Consider the following 20,500-nt stretch of genomic DNA (forward strand, 5'->3'; position numbering starts at 1 on the left):
GATCTTGCCATGTAGGTTAGGCTGACCTTGAACTCACAGTCCTTCTGCATCAACATCCGCCTGTAGAGTGCTGGGATTACAAGTTTGTGCTACTGTGCCCACATCACCATTAATATATCTTTTGCAAAATAGCTTTTTTATCTGGGTTACATTTCCTTTTACTATTGTGTTTTAAGAGGTCTGTATAGACTCTGGATGCTACACCTTTATCAGATATAAGATTGACCATTAATTTCTCTTATTTTTGTGGATTGTTGTTTTACTTTTTGGTTTTTTGAGATGGGCTTGCTATGTGTTCCATGGTGGCCTTGAACTCACTATGTAGCCCAGGATGCCCTTGAACTCATGGCAATCCTCTTGCCTCAGCCTCCCAAGTGCTGGGATTACAGGGATGCCCCACTGTGCCTGTCCTGTTTTACTTTTCTGATGGTGTGCTTTGCATGTACAGTCTAACTTGATCCTTACAACAATCCTGAGATTCTGGTCCAGGTATAAATTAGGCCACTGCCTCTGGCTACATAGTGTCAAGCCTGGAAGGGGAAGACATTTGGGTTCAGTCTTCTTTCCAGGGCTTCAGTTTGCATTTATGCAACACAGGTGGCCCACAGCTGAGTTCACTTATTTGGCTATTTCCATTTTTAAAACACTGTCATCGTCTCTTACATTGAAAGCTCCCAGAGGACAGCCTTGCTGGTGTCCTCATCACAGCACCACACAATTAGGAGTTAAAGCTGGCGCATTTGGGATGATCATGAAATTTACACCCCTGGTGTTTGCTTATTCTGTGTCCTTGTCATTGTCTCTCTCTTTTTTTTTTTTTCCGGTACCAGGGATCGAACTCAGGTCCTTGCACTTGCAAGGCAGGTGGTCTTTTTTTGAATAATTAGCATTACAGGACTAGGACATGTGTGTGATTCTGCTTTCGTTTAGCCCCCGAGTAAATGCTTGATAAAAGCTTTAGGATGTGGAAGGCTGCGTCTCTGTAGAGGTGGCCTGAGAGGATCTAAGCGTAAGTGTAGTTGCGTCATCTCCCCTGGAAGCTGCTGTTCTCTCGAGCTGCCTTCAGCTGGGACACCCGGATGGTTACACAGATGTCCATATCATACATTCTCTTTCCCTCTTTCCTACACAGCAGCTGACTTGTCAGAGGTATAATTGCTGAACCAAAGTCTTAGCATGGAATCTTTCTCCTTTCCCATCTCTTCTGATGAGTGCTCAGGCAGGCTGTTAGATACTTCATGTTGTAATACAAGCATTTGGAGACCCAGAGAAGCTCCTTGGGGCAGCTGGGAGGAGTAAGGGAGAACATATGGGGACAGGCATATGACTTTAATTCATGTATATGAATTCTCCCTGTCTACGTGTAACACAATTGCTTTATCAGGATCCACGTTGAGGCCACGCTTGGTAGTGCAGGCCTGTAATCCAGTTTCTGCTTGTGAGAGGCAGAGAGGCAGTAAGATCACAGGTTCAAGTCCAATAGGTAGCTTAATGATTTAGTAAGAGCTTGTCTCAAAATAAAACATAAAAAGGCTCTGAGTCAAAACCCCAGTACCAGGCTGGGCGTAGTGGTGCATGCCTGTAATCCCAGTACTGTGGAAGCTGAGACAGGAAGATTTCTGCTGAGTTCAAGGCTATCTGGCTACATAGTGAGTTTCAGGCAAGCCTGGACTAGGTAGTGAGACCCTGTCTCAAAAAAATAAACCAGTACCACCAAATGAAAGAAAGAACAGCACTGTAATTTATCCTTGCCTAGTACTTTAAAAAAAAGTTTATTTTAATGTTAGTCACATCCCCAAGAGAATGTCTGCAAAACAAAGTCACATATTTTATTACAAAGGCAAATGAACATGCTGTTTTATTAACTGTTTTTGTGTTGGCTCTCCATTAATAGGTGTGTTTGGAATTTGTGCATTAGTTGATTAATCACTGTCTGTACAAACAGATAAAAGGCAAGTGTATGTGAACATAATGTGCTTTTTTACCCCATTTTAAATTCAAAAGCCCCATTTTATGATCCAGCAGCACTCTGGCTTGGACAGGAAACAGCAGGCATGTACTGCCAGTAAAAAGTGCGTGTGCCTGTGTCTCCCTAATTGTGGAGGGGAGTTTTTAACTTCTGGTGTGGGCCCAGGATACTCTTTTGTCCTCAATGCCTTTTTTTCTTTTAATAGCACTATTAAGGTACATTTAGTATATATACAATACACACATTATATAGCTTGATGGTTTTAAGTCATGCGTGCATCTATGACACTGTTCCCACAAACAAGGTAAAGAACCCAGACTCCCAAAAGTTTCCTTGTGCCCCTTTGGATTCCATCTCTCTTTTTCTTCCCAGTCCCCAGGTAATTTGTTATCTCCTTTCACATTTTCTGTAAGTTAATGTAAATATAATCATACAATCTATACTCTTTTTTTTTTTGTCTTCTTTTATTTCCCAGTTATTTTGCAGTTAATCCATATTGTGTATATCAGTAATGTTTGTTTTCATTGGTGAGTAGTATTCTGTTTTATGGATGATATGCTTACCATTCATTCACCTGTGATGAATATTAGTGGTTTTTTTTTCTTTGTATTGGGGATCAAACTCTGGTCCTTGCGCTTGCGCAGCAGGCAGCAAAACCACTGAGCTAAATCCCTGGCCCATCTGTGATGAATATTTGGATACTATACATAAAGCTGTTATGAGCATTCATGTACAAGTTTTTGGGCAGGTATATATTTTCTTTTGGCTTGTTTAGATCCTAGGAGAATGATTGGGTCATATGATCATTGAATGTGTAGTGTTAAAAGAAATGCCAAATTAAATGGGCATAGTAGAGCATGCCTGTAATCCTAGCACTCAGGAGGCTGGGGCAGGAGGATCACTGCAAGTTTGAGGCCAGCCTGAGCTACATAGTGAGTTTAAGGCCAGGTAGGACTTACATAGTAAGACCCTGTTTCCAAAAGAAAAGCCAAATTGTTTTCCAAAGTGATTCATCATTTTACATCTACACTGGCAGTCTATGCAAATAATAGTTATTGTTTGCTATGGTCAGTCTTTCGTTTTAACCATGTGTGTGTGTGTGTTCTTGCTGGGGTTCTGCTTTGCATTTCCCTGGTGAATAATGATGTGAAATACTTTTATGTGCCTGTTTGCCATGTGTATAACCTTTTTTGATGACATGTTCAGATCTTTTGTACATTTTTAATTGAATATATTATCTAGTTACTGAGTTGTAAGTCTTCTTTGTGTATTCTAGATGCAGTTTCTCTGTCAGATATACTTCTGCTACTATTTTCTTCTAGTCTATGGCTTGCCTTTTCTTTTTCTTTTTTTCTTGTTTTGGTACCGGGGATCGAACTTGGGACCTTGAGCTTGCAAGGCAGGCGGCAGAACCACTGAGCTAAATCCTCGGCCCTGCCTTTTCATTTTTTTGATAATAATGTCTCTTAAAACTTATTTAGGGGCCGGGGATTTAGCTCAGTGGTTTCACCGCCTGCTGTGCAAGGGCAAGGACCCGAGTTCGATCTCCGGTACCCAAAAAAACCCAAAACTTATTTTAAATTTGCACACAATAAAATGCAGTATCTTTTTTTTTTTTTTGGTACCGGGGATCGAACTTGGGACCTTGCACTGTGAGGCAGGCACCGGAACCACTGAGCTAAATCCCCAGCCCAAAATGCAATATCTTTTGAAGAGCAAGTTCTTAATTTTGATGAAGTCTGACATACCAATTTTTTTCTTTATGGTCACTGAGATTTTCACTTTTGCTTTCTTTTAGAGAGTTTATGGATCCAGTTCTTAACTGTAACTCATTTTTAGTTACTACTTGTTAGTGTATGAAATAAGGATTGAGGAGTTGGCAGATGTTGTTCTTTTTTGCATGGGATGTCCAGTTCTAGCACCATTTGTTGAAAAGAGTGTCCTTTCCTGATGGAATTATATTGGCTCCTGTATGAGCTTCAGTTGCTCGTGTATGTGGACTCTACTCTGTTCTGCTGCTCCGTGTCAGTCAGTAGCACACTTTTTGATTCTTGTAGCTGTATAACACAGATAATGCATATTTTGAAGTCAGATGATGCAAATCTTCCAGTGTTCTTGTTTTCAGCAATATTTTGCTTATTCTAGGTCTCTTTGGTTTCCATATAAATTTTAGAATCATCTTGTCAGTTTCTACAAAAAAGGCTTCTGGGCCGGGTATAGTGATGCCAGCCTGTAATATCAGCTATTTGGGAGCCTGAGGCAGGAGGATCAGAAGTTTAGGACCAGCCTAGGCAGCTTAATGAGGCACTGTTTCAAACTAAAAACATTTTTTTTGTTTTGGTTTTTATTTTGAGAGAGGGTCTTGCTATGTAGTTCACTCACAGAAGTCCTGCCTCAGCTTTCCAAGGGCTGGGATTACAGGCATGTGCCACCTCGCCTGGCAAAAAATAAAAATTTTTGAAAAGGATTGGGTATGTAGTTCAGTGCCAGAGTACTTGCCTGCCATGTGTGAGCCCTGAGCTCATCACCAGTGCTGCCAAGTAAATAAATAATTAGATTTTCAGTTATTTTTGTTGATAACATATATATCACATTGATTTTTATATATTGACCTTGACTCCTGAAGCCTTGCTAATCTGTTTTGTAATTTTTTTTGTTAATTCTAGAATCAGCTTGTCTGAGTCTAAATCATTTTATTTACAAGTAAGGACAGTTTTATCTCTTCATTTCCAATCTATATGTTTTATATGAGTTTGGCAGAAAAATCAGGATTTTAGAACTTTTTGCTAGCCTTGTGGGGCAGATGTTGGATTCTCACTAGAAATTCTTTAAAAATAAAAACAAAGGAGACTACTGTGTCTTTCCATCCATTCCTTTATTCATTCAGTGAATGTTTAGTTTCTGCTGTGTGTCAGACGCTACTTGTGGCTACTGGAAGACAGAGTGAACAAGTACGGTCATCAGAACCTCACAGGTGAGTGCAGGTGCTGCATAGCTGTGACCCAGCATGCTCTGGAGACCTGGAGGCCTGCTCGGAATTGGGGAGGAGCTGGTCTCTGCATGGCCCTGTAGTCCTGGAAGGACACGGTTGACAAAGAAATGCATGGAGGTTGTTGGTAGGTGACTGTTGTGACTGAGGTACTAAATGCAGAGCAGTTCTACACCTTCCCCATCCAGCTTATCCCTGTTTACTTTATTATTGTGGAGAGTCTGAACAGAACACATCTTTTCCTCCCTCCTTTGCGCCTGTCTTTAAATCTCTGACCGGAGGCCAGGAGCAGTGGGAGCTGAGTAGTTGACATTAAGACCTTGTGAGCTGAGTCATGGCCCCATTTCTTCAGTGTTTTGTTTGGATTTTAGAATCCACTTTAGCATGTATTCTTTTTTTGGTTTTTCATAGCAGTCCATGAGGTCCTCACATTTCTCCCCCATATACATTTTGGGGGGAAACATGCATTAGATTTCGTACCCCCATCGTATTTCCCGAATCTGGTGAGTGGGAAGTGCCAGATAGTCATGAACGTGTGTTGGTGTAATTTCTCTTTAGCTAGTGTCATGCCTTGGGTTCCTCCAGATAATGAGATCAGTCCCATTTTACAGATAAGGAAACTTCAGGCCACCAGAGAGCAAATTATAGTAGGTCTTTAAAAAAATATTTTTTGTAGAGAATTTAGGATTTTATTGGTTTATAAAATTATATAATTTAGGAAATAGCAGTGTAGACCAGCACACTTCATTTTAGAGGTGAGGAATCTTGCTGTCAGAGAGAAATAGCTTTTAAAACAGTAATAGTAAAAGTAGCCACCTTTGATTGATTGTTTAATGCTTGCCAGGCCTGAAATAGGTGCTCTGCTGCCTTATCTCCTTCAGGCCTGGGGGCACTGGGTCTCATTTGTGGATGGCAAGCATATTTACTGTTTTTCTTTTGTTTAATGACTGAACACTCAGAGATAACCACACTCCACTTTGTTTCTTTTTTTTTTTTTTTTTTTGGTACCAGAGATCGAACTCGGGTCCTTGAGCTTGTGCAGCAGGCGGCAAAACCACTGAGCTAAATCCCCGGCCCTCCACTTTGTTTCTAAGACCCTACTACTCATCACCCTACCACACACCCTGCTCCCTCTCTCGCTGAGAATCCCTGAGAGCAGGGCCCAGTGTAGCAAAGCTGCGGGCCTGCGGTAGGAAGTGCTTCTGACTGAGTGGAGGAGTGTCTGGAGGAGTGTCCAGCCCCCCATGGAAACAGTCCCAGCAGGCAGGCCCTCAGAGTCCAGCACTGGTCTCCACCCCCTGCTCCTTCCTCTGTAGGCTGAGACTAACTTGCACAGGCTCATGCTGCATGCAGTCGCAGACATGCACTCCGCATCGCAGGTACCTAGAGTGCAGGTATGGCGTGCTCTTCAGGCTACAGAGGTGAAGGAGACAGTCCCTGCCTCGAGGAGCTCATGGACCATGAAATAACCACAGTGCAAAGGAGGAAAGTACGCACTGTGAGTTACAGGTGCAGTTACAGAACTCAGCCGTGTTACTTGTTTAATATTTATATAATGCTAATGACCCAGGCAGTGTTCTAAGCACTATACACATAATTAATCCCTTAATCCTCATAACAACCCTGTGAGGTACTACTATCGGTCTCATTTTACAGCCTAGGGTTATGAGACATAGTTAATTTAAGTGTCTTACCCAAGGTCACATAGCTGGTAGGTGGTAGAACTGGAATTCATATCTGGGTGGTCTGGCCTCAGAGTCCTTTTTCTTTTCTTTTCTTTTCTTTGTTTTGGTACTGGGATTGAACTCAGGACCTTGTGCTTGCAAGGCAGGCGTGGTGCCACTGAGCTACAACCCTGGCCTAAGTCCTTTTTCTAGATCACTGTACCATGCAGTCTCTTAGAATTCCTGAAGTACAGACAAAAATGAGAAAGCAATGTTTTAATCAAATTGGCTGTATTAATTGTTGAAATGACTGTGTGGCTAGAGAAAGGGAAGAGTCAGATTGTTTGCCAGTCTCTACCTTGGGGGTAAGAAGGAGTGCAGGAGGGGCGGAGGCAGGCTCTGTGGAGGTGGTGTTTTGATTTATTGAATCTGAGTATCTATAGTTCAAGATGTCCCTCAGGAAGTTACACAAAGGGGAAATGAGAGTAGTCACTGTGTCTTAAGAAGGGAATGAAGGGTAAGAGACCAAGCCTCAAGGTGAGTGGAATCAGTATTTGTGGATGTACAGAGAGGTCCAATTAGCTAAGATCTGAAATAGAAAATCCCTTGAAATTTTCAGTTGAGAGACTAGCTACTAATGATCTTACCGGAAAGTCACGTCCGAGTTCTGGAGGCAGAGGCCAGGTCACATTCGTTGAGGACTTGGTAAGAAGTGAAGAAACAGGGAGGGCAAATATGGAATATTCTTTCTGGAAGTCCGGGTGAGAGTGGTTGGTAATAGCTAGAGGGGCTTACGGGTCAAAGAAATATTCTTCCTCAGGTTGAGAGGGATTTGGGTAAATCTGTGGGCTGAGTAGGTAAACCCAGTAGAGGATAATGGGGTCAGGGTCATGAGTGGGATTTGAACTTAATTGAACTAGAGGAGTAAAGCTGAGTGTGTCAATCCCCAGTACCCCCCCCCCCACAAAAGCTGAATGTGATTGTAGGGGAGGAGCTCGTAGGAATGGATAGAAAGTTGAGGCAGAAAAATGCATAGGGCTCCAGTTATTTTGATGAGATACGAGGCAAGACAATCCTAACAGTAGAAAAAGGGCAGGTTATATGTATCAAGTTGGGGAGAGCTAGGAAGTTCTGGAGTAGTGAGAAAGGTTATGGAAGAGAGAATTGACCAAGCCTGAAGGCTGGAGACCTTGGATCTGCCTGCTCCATTGCACAGCAGTGTGATTTTTTTCCCTAGCTGGGTGCAGCTAACTGGAAGTCAGCAGTGCCTGAGAATGGGAGCTTCGATGCAGTGTTAGTTGGTTGGAGGAAGGATTGGGCATGCAAAGGAATCAAGAACTGTGATAATCAACTGTGGAATCCAGGCTGGAAGGAAGAAAAGCCAAGAAAGGGCTGATGTCTGGGAGGAAATAAAAGAATGATCTGATGAGGTCACCAGAAGTAGCAAATTTAGTGAGAAGGCATGTATGAGGGAGGGAAATTGGTCCGTTTTTGAAGGTGGAAGTATTCTGAGCAATCCCAGGACCCAAAGTGTAGATCTGCACCTGAGTAGCAGGGGTGGAGTAGAGATACAAATCATCAGAATTGAGAGAGGAAAAGACATGCTTAAGGAATTCAAGGAGGGGTGTGAGAGAGACCCATAAACAGACCTGCTATATACAGAATGAGAGGTTCTGTAATAGAGGTAGGAAGAGCACAAAGAAAACCAGGTCTACAAGAGGACCAAGAAGTGGCCATGGTGGGAAGGAGGCAGGGGAGTCTTCACCAGGGTACTAGTGCTTGATCAGAAGCTTGAGCAGTGAGCAGGAATTCACCATGCACACAAGAAGCAGGCACAAGAGGCATGGCTGTGGCACTTAGAGCAGGATAGAGAAATACAAATATTTGTATTGTAACATTTGGATTTTGAACTAAACCCACCGACTGGAGAAAGCTGTTGTGGAATGTGGGATAGAATGGGAGGGAGGAGTTAGAGAGAGGTGCAAGTCCAGGTGATGAGAGGGAAACGGAATCCCACCTTGCAAACAAGCTAGGTTTCTGTGGGGTAGAGCAGCCCCGGCCAGCAGTCCAGGCAAGTGGTCCGTTTTCATAGGCATTCAGGGCTAGATAGCAGAGCAAAGGTTGAGGAGCACCCAGGAGCATTGTACCCCTTCCACATCACTGACCTGTCAGCCACCGAACTCAGAGAGCCCTCATCTAAAGACCTGCTGCGACTGCACCGGACAGGAAAGGAGAATCTGATGTGGCTCTTTCTGCTTTTTCCCTAAAACCTTTATTGACAATATGTTTCACGTATGATAAAATTAGCCATTTAAATTGTACAGAAAGTGAGTTTTGGTATAGTCATGTTGTGCCATTACCACTACCTAGTTCACAGAAACTAGGTACTAGTTACCTAGTTTTCAGTACCCCAAAGAGAAACTTTGCTCTTTCCCTTTCCTGCTCCCCCAGCCCCAGCCCCAGCCAGCTACAAATCTTTGTCCCTGTGAATTTGCCTATTCTAAGCATTTCACATACATGGAATCATACAGTAAAGTCTTTGTGACTGACTGCCTTTATTCAGCATTATGTTTTAAAGGTTCATCTAGATGCAGTGTGTTTCGTTACGTTGTTCTTTTCTATTGCCAGTTAATGTGTCATTGTAGGGATATAGCTTTTGTTTTATCTGTTCATCAATGGATAAAACATTTGGGTTGTCTCTACTTTTTGGCTGGTGTGAATATTCACGTACAAGTTGTGATTGGTTTTCAGTTCACGTGGGTGTATACCCAGGAGTGGAATTGCTGGTCCATATAGTATCTCTGTATTTAACTTTTTTTTTTTGTTGGTACCGGGGATTGAACTTGGGTCCTTGTGCTGTATTTAACATTTTAAAGAACTGCCTGTTTTCCAGAGTGGCCACACTAGTTTACATTCTCACTAGTGATGTATGAATGTTCCAGTTTCTCCACAGCATCCATGACATTTGTTATTTTACATTATGTATTTTTGTTTTAGCTTTCTTTCTTTTTTTTTTTTGTACTGGGGATCAAACTTGGGACCTTGTGCTTGCAAGGCAGGTTGTTTAGCTATCCAAGTGGATGCAAGGTGGTATTTTACTATCTTGATTTGCATTTCCTAATGACTAACAATATCTTTTCAGATACTTATAAATCCTTGTACATTTTCTTTGTCAAAGTGTGTATATAAAAATTTGCCCACTTTTTGGTGTTGGGGAAACTGGCTTTCCAAGTGCCAAAAATTGAGCCTGAACCCATGTCTGTCACCATGCACTAAACTAAAATCAAAATGGATCAAAGATTAAATATTAAAACAGAAACACTTAATCTGCTGAAAGACAAAATAGGTAAAACTCTTAAAGACAGGTGTAGGCAAAGACTTGATGAACAAAACCCTGATTGCACAAGAAGTATTCAAAGAATCAACACTGGGCCGGGGATTTAGCTCAGTGTTTCCGCTGCCTGCCTCGAAAGCACAAAGTCCCAAGTTTGATCCCCGGTACCAAAAACAAAACAAAACAAAAGAATCAACAAATGGGATCACATCAAATTAAAAAGCTTCAGGGCCAGGAATTTAGCTCAGTGGTTCCACTGCCTGCCTTGCAAGCACAAGGACCTGAGTTCGATCCCTGGTACCAAAAAAAGGAAAAGCTTCTGCACAGCAAAAGAAACAAACAACAGAGTGCAGAAACAACCTATAGAACGGGAAAAAAATTTTGCCAGCTGTTTCTCAGATAGAGGACTAATATCTAGAGTATATAAAGAACTCAAAAAATTAGGACCCCTCCCAAATTTAAAGAACCAATCCAAAAATGGGCATCTGAAGTGAATAGACACTTTCCAGATGAGGAAGTACAAATGGCCAGTAAATACATGAAAAAGTGCTCAACATCACTGGCCATTCGAGAAATGCAAATTAAAACAACACTGAGATTTTATCTCCAGAAAGAATGGCTGCTATCATCAAATCAACCAATAACAAATGATGGCGAGGCTGCCAGGCAAAAAGGAACCCTTTTCCTTTGTTGGTAGGAGTGTAAATTGGTACAACCACTATGGAAGTCAATATGAAAATTTCTCAAAAAACTAAAACTAGAAGTTCCATTTGACCCAGCTCTTCCCCTCTAAATATCTTCCTAAAAGAGTTAAAAGGCATCATACCAAAGTGATACACACACACTTGTGTTTATAGCTGCACTATTTATAATAGCTAAATCCTAGAAGCAACCCATATACCCATCAACAGATCTGCGGATAAGGAAAATGTGATATTTGTATACAATGGAGTACCGCTGTACTGTAAAGAAAAATAAATAATTGGGGAGGGGGTGAGACAGGGTCTCACTGGGTAGTCCAGGCTGATCTTGAACTTATATGTAGCCTGTGGTGCCCTCAAACTTGCAGTATTCCTCCTGCCTCAGCCTCTCAAGTGCTGGGATTGCAGGCATGAGCCAGCACACCCAGCTTCGAGACCATAATTTTAAGTGAAATAAATCAGACATACAAGTTGAAATACTGCGTTGTTTGACTTGTGTGACACACTCAATGTATAAATAAGGAGAAAAATGGGGGATAGATATTAGGAGGAACTTGTTTAAATGGGAGGGAGAACAAGAGTTGGGGCGAAGGGGAAAGGGAAGAAAGGGAAAAGAATTGAAAGAAAAAATGGAAGTAGACCTTTTGTAAAAGGGAAGGAGAAGAAAGGTTGGAGAGGGGAGGAGAGGGCCCCCAAAGTTAAGATGTGTTATGTCCCTGTACATGTCTCCATGATGAATGTGATCATTGTGTACTGCGAACACGCATGAATGAAAAATAAAAAATTTGGCCATTTTAAATTGTTTTAAAATGTATTTTAGTGCATATTTATTTTACAAAATACTGGATTTCAGTGTGGTGTTTTCATACATACAGATAACATACTTTGGTTATTCTACTCCTTGGTATGCTCCCTTACACGCTCCTTGCCTCTCCCCCTTCATTCCTTTTCTCTTGTCTAATAATAGAAACCCTTCCACTTTCGTATCTTTTTTTTTTTGATACATACCTCTCAGAGTCTGGCGTCTTTTGCTTAACATGATGATCTCCTGTTTCGTCCGTTTTCCCACAAATGATAAAATTCTGTTCTTTATGGCTGAATAATACCCCACTGTATGTCTGTGTGATTTTCCTCATCCATTGATGGGCATCTAGGCTGGCTCCACATCTTGGTTGTTGTGAATTGTCCACAATACGCATGGCTGTGGAGGTGTCCCTATAGTGTACTGGCTTTAATTCTTTCCGACTCATGCCTGTGAGTGTATGGTTCAGGAGGGTCATATGGTAATGCTATGTTTAGTTTTTTGAGGAACTTCTATACCGATCTCCATAGTAGCTATAGTAATTTACATTCCCACTAACAGTGTAGAAGGGTCCCCCTCTCCCCCATCCTTGGCAAGATTTATTTTTTGTATTCTTGATGATAGCCATTCTGACTGAGGTGAGATACAGTTTTGATATCCATTTCCTTAATGACTAAAGAATTTGAACATTTTTTCATATACTTATTAGCCATTTGTACCTTTTCCCACCAGTACTAGGGGATTGAACCAGGGGCTCGCCTACTGAGCTATATCTGCAGCTCTTCCACCTTTTAAAAAATGTAATTTTTTTTTTTGAGACAAAGTTTTACTAAGTTTTCTCAGGTGGGAGTTGCAGTCTCCCTGCTTCAGTCTCACAGTCTTTAGTGTTGGTGTTACAGGCGCGCACTACCATGCCCAGCTCTGTTTGTGCTTCTTTCTTTTGAGGAAGTGACTGTTCAGTTCATTTGCCTATTGATTATGTGCACAGGAGTTTTGTTTTGTTTTTGGTGTTCTGTGATCTTTTTTTTTTTTTTTTTTTGGTACCGGGGATCAAACTCGGGTCCTTGCGCTTGCGCAGCAGGCGGCGAAACCACTGAGCTAAATCCCCGGCCCTGTTCTGTGATCTTTATGTATTTTGGATATTAGTCCTCCGTCTAAAGAACGGCTTGGAAAGACTCTCCTATCTTGTACTATAGGCTGTGTCTTGATTCTGTTGTTTCTGTTGCTAAATAGAAACTTTAAAAAGTTTGGTGTTGCTTCAAATGTTGATTCTTGCTATTATTTTCTGTACTGTTGGAGTTTAATTCAGGGAGCCTTTGCCTGTGACTGTGATGTGTTTTTTTTTTCCAGTGGTTTTAAAGTTTCACGTCTTATACCTGGGTCTTTGATCCATTTTGAGTTGGTTTTTGTATGGCATGAAAGATAAGGATCTAGTTTCAGTCTTCTACAGAAGGATACCCAATTTTCCCAACTGAACTGGATAACAGCTAACAACTGGATACCCAGTTGTTAAACAGGCTATCTTTTTCCAACATATTGTATATTTTGGCTCCTTTGTCACAAATAAGATGGCTGTGACTGTGGGTTTGTTTCTTTGTCCCCTCTTGTTCTGTGGGTGTACATGTCTATTTTTTGTGCCAGCACCATACTGTTCCTATGGCTTTGTAGTACAATTTGAAATCAGGTATTGAGATGCCTTCAGCATTTCTGTTTTTGCTTAGAATTGCTTTGGCTATTTGAGGTCTTTTGTGTTTCTATATGAATTTGAGGATTGTTTTTTCTGGTTCTGTGAAAAGGGCACTGAACCTATGATTGCTTTCAGTAATATGGCAGTGTTAACAATATTAATTCTGAAATGGGAGGTTTTTCCATCTTCTAGTGTTTTCAGCCTCTTCAGTGTTCTGTAATCTGTGTATTTCATTGTAGAGGTCTTTCACTTCCTGGGTTAGGTTGATTTCCTAGGTGTTGTTTTTTTTTTTTTCTTTTTTCTTTTTGGTACAGGGATCGAACTTGGGACCTTATGCTTGCAAGGCAGGCAATGAGCTAAATCCCTGGCCCTTCCTAGGTATTTTTAAAAAACTATTGTGAATGGAATGTTTTTCCTGATTTCTTTCTCAGCTAGTTCATGATTGGTATATAGAAAAGCTGTGTTTTATTTTTAATGTTGATTTTGTATCCTGCTCCTCTGCTGACTTTATCAGATCTATAAGTCATTGGTGAAGTCCTCTAAGTACTATATAGGATCAGATTGTCTAGGGCTAGTTCAGCTTCTTCCTTTCTTGTTTGTATCTCTTTCTTTTGTCTAATTGCAATTGGACAAAAGTTCAAGTGCTATATTGAATAGGAGTGGTGAATGTGAATATCCTTGTCTCATTCCTGATTTTAGAGAAAATATTTTTAGGGTTTTTTCCCATTCAGTATGATATTGTTAGTTATGTTTTTTGTCAATTTATAAGTTCTTTATATAGTCTGGCTATAAGTTCTATATCAGATACATGATTTGTAAATATTTTCTCCATTTTATGGGTTGCCTTTCTAATTTCTTGATGGTATCTTTTGAAGCACAAAAGTTTTTAATTCTTATGGAGTTCAGGGTTTTTTTGGTTACTTGTGCTTTTGATGTCCTATATAGGAAACCATTGCCTGACCCGAGAGCACAGATTTATGCCTGTCTTTTCCTCTAAGAGTTTCATGGTTTAGTACTTATTTAGGCCAGTGGGCCATTGTGAGTTAATTTTTGTGTATGATATAAGGCAGAGGTCCAGTTTTATTCTTTTGTATATGGATGTCTGTCTGTCCTGGCACTATTTATTTTAGTGTTTTTGAGGCAGTCTAACTGTGCAGTTCAAGCTGGCCTTGAACTTGCAGTGATCCTTCTGTCTCAGCCTCCTGAGTGCTGGGAGTACAGGTGTGTACACTACCATGCCCAGCTTCTGGCACTATTTATTGAAAAGACTGACCTTTCTCCTTTGAATTGTCCTGTCACCCTTGCAGAAACAATTGACTCTGGATGTGAGGTGTATTTCTGGGTTCTGTGTCCTTATACCTGTCCCATTCTGAGTTGTTTACCCTCTGTGTAGTGTACATTTTTCTTTTTCTTTTGTGTGAGTGTGTGTGTGTGTGTGTGTGTGCGTGCGTGTGTGTGTCTGTAGTAGATTTTGAAATCAGGAAGTATGAATCTTCCAACTCTGTTCTTTTTCAAGATTGTTTTAGCTATTCATTTTCATATGAATTTTAGGGTAAACTTATCAGTCAATCTCTGGGGGGGAAAACCTGGAATTTTAATAGGGGTTTCACTGGATTTATGAATCAATTTACAGAGTTTTGCCACCTTAATGATCTGTCTTCCACTCCATGAACATGAATATCTTTCCATTTAATTTCTTTCAAATGCTGTTTTGTAATTTTCAGTACACAGGTCTTCACATTTTTGTTAAATTCACTCCTAGGTATTTTATTCCTTTTTGCTGCTTTTAAAAATACACTTGATCTTAGCCAAAAGGCTGAGAAGCGATTGCTTTTAAAAATAGGACTGTTGGGCCAGGGATTTAGCTTAGTGGTTTCGCCGCCTGCCTCACAAGCACAAGGTCCCAAGTTCGATCTCTGGTACCAAAAAAAAAAAAAAAGGACTGTTTTCTTAATTTTACTTTTGTATTGTTCATTGCTAGTATATAAAAGTACATTTTCATGTGGTGATTTTGTACCCTGCAATCAGGTAAATTAAAAACCTTTTAATAGTTTTGTGTGAATTCTTTAATATCTTCTGTGAACAAGATCATATCATCTGTAAGAAGAGACTTTTCCTCCTCCTTTTCAATTTGGATGCCTTTTATTTTCCTTGCCTAATTATCCTGACTAGAACTCCCCAGTTCAGTGTTGAATAGAAGTGACAAGAATGCACATTCTTATCTTGCTGATCTTAGAAGCAAGACAGTCAGGCTTTCCCGTTGAGCTGTTTCAGTTAGCTGTTGGTTTTCCCTTGTTCTTTTTTTTCCGTACTGAGTATCGAACTTGGGACCTTGCGCTTGCGAGGCAGGCACCGGAACCACTGAGCTAAATCCCCGGCCCTTTTCCTTTGTTCTTGAGGGAAGAGTACAAGATTGAATTTATAGGTGTTCTAGGCAGCAAGTTCCTGTTGAGAGAAGACAAGAGAGGTTCCAATTGAGATCCAACTACTGCACATTGAATATGGGGGGTTATGATTTATTGAAATGGCTGAGAGCTATGATAAGTCCTGGATAGCCTAATGTATTTCAGATATTCCAGCCAGGTAACTGGCTTCACCCTCTGCAGAAGTTTTCAACAGCTAGCTTAGATGAGCTTATGAATCTGTGTTGATGAAGGTGTACTGTTTTTAGGTCAAATCATGGTTCAGACACAAGTTTAGAAACTAGAAGAAATAAAAGAAAGGTGTTCATCCTGGGAACCATGTAAGGGGTTGGCTGAATACCACTAACCTTAGTATAGTTCATCTTGATGATCCTGGTGACTTATTCAGTACATTCTGTGTGCACTTGACGCTGCGTGGAATTGAGTTTGATTTCTTTCATCTGTACACTGCACATTGAGGTGGTTTTGCCCATTTCTTAACTTTTCAAGACTGCATTTCCCAAGGACATGTTTGTACCTTAAGTTATGTTCCAGATGTCCAAAGCATTTCTTTGTACCAATAAATAGTTGTTAACTATTAGTAAAGGTAAATTTGGTGATAAATACAAAAATCTCTGAGCCATTTGGGAGACATATTAAGTATAAATCTTTTTGTATTTGATAAACAGACATTTCACAGAGATGAAGGCAATCACCTGAAAGTCATGATTTTAAGGTTAGAAACAGGCACATTTGAATTTTCAAAGGTGTGCAGGAGTGTTAGTACTAAACTAGAATTTATTCAAGTTCAATCTTAATTATGTACAGATAACGTACCATGTAATCTGACTTCCACTTCCTGCAGACTTGATCACTGTCTGAGTCCTACAGTGCAACCGTATGGCTCAACAATAGGTAGGAGGGAAGGCCTGGGAAAACAAAGCCATGCTTGGTTTTCTTTGTGATGGTTAAAGCACGACTTAGGGGAGTAGCTCCCCTTTTATCCCTCTCAAAGGTGAGGCATGAGGCTCCCAACAGAGTGTGGGAAACTCAAGCTGAATAGAGTGAGATAGAGACACTCAACCCATTTTCCGACTAGGTTGTTACTTCTGGAATCACTGACAGCCTTCACTGGCAGATAAGCACACTCCAGGCCCGGCTTCTCACTCCGCCACTAGGGGACCTTACAGGCTGTCCTAGTCACCTTGGACTCCTATAAAAGAACGCTACGGACTGGATGACCTAAACATCAGACACTTATTTTTTACAGTTCTGGAGGCTGGAATTCAGACTGTGTGTGAGCATGGTTGGGTTCTGTTGGGGACCCTCTTCCTGGCTTGCAGATGCCACCTTCTCATGTTCAGCAACCTTTCCCCAGCGTGTGCCTGTGAAGAGATACAGCAGGCTCTCTGGTGACACCTCTAGGGCACTAATCCAGTCATGAGGGTGCCCACCTCATACCTAACCTAATCTGGTCACCTCCCAAAGTCCACTTTTCCAAATGCCATCACACTGGGTCTTGGTGCATCAGCACATTGTGAATTTAGGGCAGGGGTACGAAGATTCATTCTTTAAGAAAGGCTGTGGCCCCGAGTTTCCTCATCTGTGAGTTGAGGATTTTGAGGCTCTCTGTAGCTCATAACAGTGATGATTCCCTGAGAAGTGGATTTGCATTCTTTTCTGGTTTGAGTTATATGAAATGTTCTCCCCTACATCCTCTCAGGCAGCTAAGAATTAAATAGGTTTGGTCTAGAGATAGATTTATTCTTCCATTTAATAGGTCCAGTTCAAGGAACTGTTGTAAGCACTGAAACTATAGAAGTAAACAAAAAAGACCAAAGTCTTTGCTTTCCTGAAGCTTATGTTTTAAACAAATTAGAGATTAAATTATAATATATTAGATAATAATGGCGAAGGAGACAAAAATAGGAAGTATGACCAATGTGGGGTTGTAATTTTAGATAAAGTGATTACTTTAAGTGGTATATGAGTCGAAGGAGGGGAGAGAGTGTTTAATTCTTCGTGGCCACGTTTCTGCTAGGGAAAGTTCCTTAATCCAAAGTCTCACACAAGCCTGGCTGCTTCTCCAGATGCCAACCGCCCACTTGTCTCTACACTGACTCCTCTCCCCCACCTCTCCATCATCCTGTTTTGTGCCACACACTGCACTAATTAATGATTTCACAGACCTTTTATAAATCTCAGCTGAGAACTGTAATAAGAGTTCCATTTAACGTGCCTGCTGCCAAAGTCTGGGAGGATCTGGCTGGTCTAGCATCTACACCGATGCCTCAGATCATTTGATGTTTAGTTCTGCAACTCCTTCCTGTCCTCTTCTCAAGGCTTACTCACTTTTGCCCGTCTCCCCTCCTTTCCACATAGTCCTCTATCCCAGTCCTTATTCTCATTCCCTTGTTATTGCTCTTCCTTTTCTTTTGTGACATGCGTTTTCTCCCCATTTCATTTTGTGTTTTCGTCTTACATCTGTGTTTATTTCATCTCTGGCTCTTCCCTCTTCCTGTATTTTTTTCTCCTCCTTCCCATCCTGTCATCCCCCTGTACCCTGTGATGTGTGTCAAGGGTGACACAAAATAGGACCTGTCTGGATGTTGCTGCTGCCTCCTCCTGACGCTGAGCTGCCTGTGCGTGCAACACCTCTGGGAGAGATTCGTAACCAGCCATTTAGGGTTGAAGTGCTGCTAATCCTGGCCAGCCTCACTCTGCAGAGCCACGTCCCCGCTGGGCCTGTGGCACAGAGCTCAGCCCTACATCTCCTGGCTCAGGCCCTTGGCACACTCACCCTTACTGGATTATGGAGGTGGCATCACATATCAGTCAAGTCATTAAAGGTTCAGTGTAATCCAGGGAATGATGTGCCAGTGAGTGGTGAAACTTCATCAGTCATGCTGTCTTCTCACTGCCTCTCCAACTTGAGCCTTGTCCAGCTGTGCAGAAAATCAGAATCTCCGGACTTCCCCTCCTGTTAACACAAGAATCAGAATATTGAGTCCCAGTCCAGAGCAGCCTTCTGCACAGGGGCACACAGGGTCCGAGAGGAATTCTCTTTTTGCCTTCAGAATCCTGTTTTCCTTGGCCCTGGAAAGAGACAGAGAAGTAGATTTGTGCACGTGGTTGTCCTGTGTCTGCACTGCTTTCGGTGGGATGCATACTGGTTCCTTCCCTCCTCCCTCCGTTCTGTTCCACCTCACTTCAGAGTCGGAAGGACTCTTTTAGTCATCCAGTTAACTGACCTCGATCCTTAGCCCATGTGAGTGTGTGCTTCATCTTCAGTATGTCCAGTTTCTCTTTGGCTATCTGGTCTCCTAGATTTGTGACTTGTGCTAGTTGCCATTTGTCATCTTGTTTGCCAGACAAATGGATTGGACAGTTCTGTGCTGAGTCCTTTATCTTACGACAGGTGCACTTTGGTAAGAGTGTGTGTGTATGTAAAAGAACAAACAAAAACACAATAAACTGCAAAAAATACCTGTTTTCATCCAGCTAACCAGTAGAGGAGGAGGGGTACGGAGATATTTCATAAGTGGAAGATGCATCCTTTTCTTTCAAGGAATTTAGAACCTCATTGGGAACACCAAGAGATGCCGAAGTATTTTGATTTAAGAATATTTAGAAAAGGAGTGTCAAGCAAGTGCCCTTAATAGTCAGAGCAGGTCTTTTCAGAGTGAACTCCAGGAAATGTTCATAAAATGATGTGCGTGTGTGTATGTGTGTGTGTGTGTTGTCTCTTTTTCATTTGATTTTGTTGTAAGAAACTAACCAGTACTACAAGGGCCAGGGATGTAGCTCAGTGGCAGTGCGCCTGCCGAGAAAGCGCAAGGTCCTGAGTTCGATCCTCGGTGCCGCAAAAAAAGAAAAAGAAACTAACCAGTAGTACATAGTAAATTCCAAACATTGACGTTATGTCATCCTAGAGGTAGAGGTCAATCAAGATGCTAAATCAAGGGAAGTCTTGAAGGATTAATGTGTTTTAAGTTGGGTCTTGATGAAATTGTGTCACTACCGGACTGCTGGAGAGCTTTTCTCCAATTGCTGTGTCAGGCACAATTCTGGGGGCTCTGGAATGGCCTCGCAGAACTCCCCTGCCAGCTTTCTGCTCTGGCCTCCCAGCCATCATTGTTCAAAAGCTCTTCACGATGTTAAAGTCCACCTCCTACTTTGGATGCCACTCCATCCTTATCTTTCGCACCACCCAACATTAACGTTGCTTCCTGAGAGTCCCTGGAGGTGATGGGGTACCCAGCCCCACTGCAGCTCTTTAGTATTGTCTAGGAAGTAGGGGGAAATGGGACAGCTCTGAGCATACTGGCAGCAATGGGGAACTGTAGTCTCTTGTCATGATGTATGTGAGGCAGGCATTGAACTAAACTGAGCAGGCCAGGAACCCTTTAAGGAAGAAGGAAAGTACTGCACAATGCATCAGTGCGCTGTAGTTTCAGATAATGGGGACATCAATCCCATATTTCAGGACAGAAGGACAGCATATTTAGAAAAGAAAGGAGGGCCCAGTGTTCTTCAATGAGCCAAGATTAGCAGAAGCTGGGGGGGCGGGTAAGTTTATGCCAGGGTCTCCTCAGTCTTGGAGATAATAAGATCCTAGATTCCTTTGCCTTCTAGATATCATCTTTTCCACATCCTGTCATTAGCCAAGACTGTTCACTTTCTGTAGAGATTAAAGTTGCTGCTTCTTATTTCCTGAGATCCTTTTTATTTCACATTTGGTTATCTTATCCAGGGAACCCCTTTCTGATGTGATCTTTGTAGGATATAAGGGACAGGACAAGGGAAGGGGCCCCGGCATGCTTTTCTTCCTGGGAAACTGTTTTCAGTTCTTGCTGCCATTCAGCATTAGTTCTGTCTGTGTGATGGTTTCTTTCTTCCCTCATCCCACCCTGTTCAGTTTCCTGGAAATGGAGTAGGGGCTGGAAGAGAGA

The 20,500-nt window shown here is 41.7% G+C and overlaps 1 protein-coding gene and 1 long non-coding RNA gene across 16 annotated transcripts in view; both read left to right on the forward strand.

Annotated features, from left to right (window-relative positions):
* Nucleotides 1–20,500, forward strand: part of Arhgef11 (Rho guanine nucleotide exchange factor 11) — a 118,085-nt gene that overhangs the window by 21,535 nt on the left and 76,050 nt on the right. The window lies entirely within an intron of this gene.
* LOC147820816 (uncharacterized) overlaps nucleotides 1–20,500 on the forward strand; it is a 40,350-nt gene that overhangs the window by 8,232 nt on the left and 11,618 nt on the right. The window contains exon 2 of the long non-coding RNA XR_015448140.1: nucleotides 1–20,500. This exon is cut by the window's right edge and continues 11,618 nt beyond it. This is a non-coding gene — a long non-coding RNA (uncharacterized LOC147820816).

Source organism: Heterocephalus glaber, unplaced genomic scaffold (assembly GCF_053883595.1).
Source record: "Heterocephalus glaber isolate CG9 unplaced genomic scaffold, H.glaber_assembly_v1.0 deba00001795, whole genome shotgun sequence".
NCBI lineage: Eukaryota > Metazoa > Chordata > Mammalia > Rodentia > Bathyergidae > Heterocephalus > Heterocephalus glaber.